Genomic DNA, 4319 nt, shown 5'->3' on the forward strand with positions numbered 1-4319 from the left:
TGAATCAGACCTGGTCTGATTTGATCCGAATTCAATAAGTATTTTACTTGATTTGTATATTGAGATATTTATTAGTATGTGTGTGAGAACACCACACTATTATACATACAAGATTATGATTTTTTTTTTTTTTTTGTTACATTTAATATAAATCTGATAGGAATATTGTATATATATAATAAATATTATTATTATTATTATTATATACATATAAATAAATTTAATCATATCAGTATAAATTTGTTAAGAAATTAGATTATTGGATTCGAATCATAACCAAATTATCGAATTTTTTTGTTCAATTCATATCTGAATAATCGAATCGGATTCGAATGAGAATTCGGTGCTTTAAAATGTTAGGAGCTCCACCTTTTTATTTTAGCAAATCTAATGACCAAACTATCTTCTTGGTATTCAATGTCAGCGGTAACAGTTCTCCTCCATTGCTTTTTTTTTTTTTTTTTTTTTTTGATTTGTTTACTCTCTTTTTTCGTTTTTTCTTTAATTGAAAATTCTCTTTCTCCTCTTGCTAAAACTTAACTTAATCTCAGTTTTAGAAAGTATTGAATCACATAGAAAATATTTTGAGTTATAAGAATCAGACACATATATATATATTGTGTAAAAAATTTAGACTCAAACGATTCCATGTTTCAAGTGTATGTGAAGTGCAAAAATATTATCCCAAATCATCACATGCATCAAATTATCGGACCATATATGGATATATTCCCAAAAAGTCGAACCCTTTAATGTAAATGAGCATAATTTTAGACTACCAAATAAAAAATTCATAACAAGACGTTGGAGTGGTCTCCATGATTGCTGTTTCATCACACTTCTTCTTGCATTTTACTTATTGTGGGTATTGAATTTGGATATAAATTTAATCTTTTTAAAAATCACACACCGTAGAAAGAAATATTACTAGAAAATAAATGAGAATTTCGAAGATTTTTTTTTTTATTTTCTTTAACAGCAAGCCTACAACTCAATTTATTTTCTATTGATTTGATATTTTTAATACTAAAATGAAGTTAAGTTTTAACAATAAGATAGAGAGAGTTTTCCATTAAAAAAAAAAATTTTGAACAAATCACAACACAAGAAGACAAAGAGTCGGAGAACTTTCACAGCACACATTGAATACTAAGAGGGGAATAGGTTAGTTTGATTATTGTATTTACTAAAATAAGAAGGTGCGGTGCCAGATTATAATTATGAAGTGTTAATATTAGCTCTCAAATGTTAAATTATCTTTTTAGAAAAATGAGTCAAAAGCATGGTATAATTCTCAACTAATTTTCTGTCCCCTTCTTGAATTAATTAAAACTTTAGTTTGAGATTACAAATAATAATAAAATTCAAAATACCGTTTTTAATGAATATTCACAACTTATACAAATTATCGTAAAAATCAAAATAACATTGTTAATGAAAATCTCCAACATATATATATATATATATATAAAGTAATGGTCATTCAATCACCCAATTCCCAAAATCAGGGAAATAATAGAAAGTGATCACTATTATATTCCCCTCCTTCATAATTAGGTTCACATATAAAAATATTCGTCAAAATTATATATATTCGGTGTCCCCAAAATCTTAGACATATGTGACTAGGAGTGTGTGTACGTGTATCATGTATTTATTATTTTATTATGCTATATGATATATGTATATGTATACTTGATTACTTCCATGTCTGCCACTTCCACTTCCAGGTTCACATAATTAATATGTACAGTTAATAACAATATGGAGTACAGAGCTTTCCCCTTAGCATGTGAAATTATTATATGATTCAGATCATTAATCTCGGTTAATTATGTGCTAATTGTGTGCACATTGACACATAAACAAATTCAGCTGTATATTAATTTAATTTCATTTTTTATTTATATGTCAAAATAGTAATTGGTCGGACCAAAGAGAGAGTATAACTCTGTATTATATTATTATAGTCTGAAATGATATACAAGAGGAGTTATATAGAGAGATTATGTGTGATGAACAAGTAAACCCTATAGTTTATAGTTTATATAGAGGGATTATGTGTGATGAACAAGTAAACCCTACATATATATGATAACTATATATATAGTAATTCTATACAATATATTCTAACAGTCCCCTCAAACTCAAGGTGGGTTATATGAAGTCATCTTGAATTTGAAAATAAAAATCTTGAAACGAGGGAAGGTGATTTGGTGAGGACATGCTATTTCGTGTTTGGTACGCTCATAAAAACATATCATTGTGTGCAATTTGAATTGCACTTCTATTATCACAATAGATAAGAGTGAGAATGGAATGGAGAAACTCCATGTCACGAAAGTAGTTATGAAATGATTAGTTATTTAAATGAATGGATGGAAATAAAGAACATGTTACATCAAAATTAATGGCGAAGAAGAAAGTTAAAACACAGGATATGATCAGATAAGGGTGATGAAGAGCACCAGTTAAAGAGCTATTTAGAAAATCCAAATCAAGAGTCAAAGAAGTTGGTAGAATAAGAATCACTCACACCTTGAAGAGAAAAGAAAAGGATTTTACTTTGAGCTTGTGGGTGTGTCGTGTGCATGCATGAGTTGAGTGAGAGGAGACAGTGATCAAACAATTTGCTTTGTTTTTGGGACCCTTGTGAATGAGTAGGGACTTATATAGATATATATATATATATAATTGATACTAGTGAGGAATGTTGTTGGATATATCAATGCTACTATATCAGATACTTTATTAGGAAGAATCTGATTAGATATAGTACATCATTAATTTTTCTTAGTAAGTTGGGATTTATCATTTTTTTGCTTTTTGGTTTCATCGCATTTATGATTGTTAATGCTTAACTTGGACATGCAACCCAATTTTAGATTATATTTTAAAAAAAAAATCTTAATCAATACTTTCTTCACAGTGAAAATATTATTTAATAAAACTACAGAAATATACAACCGACACACTCTCTCTCTCTCTTGTGGAGACATTCTCCTGTACTCAAGATAATTCATCCTCTTAAAGTATACTCGCAATAAAGTGTTGTCGTTAATGAATCATAAGTACAGGTTCACTGGACAGGATTTTAGTTAATTATAATAAATGATATTTCAATGTCCACAATAACTCTCCTGTTGGTAAGGGCAACAAAGGGTGACATGACCCGTCAACACAATTTGAATACAATACAATTAAATGAATTTGAGTTGACTTTAAATGTGTTCATGTCATTAACGAATCAACATGATTAACCTGATTAATTAATCGTATCATATTTGAATTGAAATGATTCAACCCATGTAAATCATTTATATATGTTTAATTGTATGTTTAATAAATAAATTTATATTTAAGTTTCAAAATAACTATTTAAATTTGTGTTTTATATATATATATATATATATATATATATATATATATATATATATTTGTAGAATAGAGACTATTTAATAATTTGGTTGAATTGAAATTTATATTTTTTAAGCATTTATTAATAATTTAAATAATATAATTTTTTATTTTATACGTGTAATTCATTTAATAAACAGATCGGGTTAGTCTAAGAATTTTTGACATGAATATTAAACGAGTTGTGTTTAGATTAAATTATTCAATAAAATATACTTAAATTGACACAACACAATTATAACATGCCAACACGAATCGCCACCGTATCCGTGTTTGTAGGTATTGACTACTCTCAATCTTCCTCAAGCGAGTCAGCAATTAGTTGTTTGGAATTTGATCCTCCAATTCAACTGTTATACAATAACTCTACTATGACTCTGAATCTTCATTACAGGCCTGTTAATTATTAATTTATTTTGATTCTGATTCCATTCTATCCAAATCTAATTCAATAAGTTGAATACGTTGAGAAATATTTTCTTTAACAACTAAAAATTTATTTTCATTCAGATTTGAATCCAATTCAAATTCAATTCGATAAGTTGAATACGAAGAGAAATATATTATCTAATAATTAAATATAAATTAATGATATTAACACGATTGACGTGGAAGGTCACACAAAGTGAGCTTGATGGGAGAGAAGTAGAGAAAGACAAAGCAGATCTAGAAGACCACTGCATAGTCCTACACTATAATTGTTTTGATTCTAATTCAAATCTGATCCAATATGTTAAATGAGTAGAGAAATATTAACTCTAATAATCAAATATGAATTAATGATAATAACACAATTGAGATGGAAGGTCACAAGGACTGAAGTGGACAGGAGAAAAATAGGGAAGATAAAAGACCATTGCAAAGCTTTCTACCATCTCATAAAAAGTTACTTGAATAATGAT

The sequence above is a fragment of the Cornus florida genome, unplaced genomic scaffold (genome assembly GCF_030987335.1).
Source record: "Cornus florida cultivar Cherokee Brave unplaced genomic scaffold, ASM3098733v1 CherokeeBrave_3.0.0_Hap2_Chr03, whole genome shotgun sequence".
NCBI classification, from domain to species: Eukaryota; Viridiplantae; Streptophyta; class Magnoliopsida; order Cornales; family Cornaceae; genus Cornus; species Cornus florida.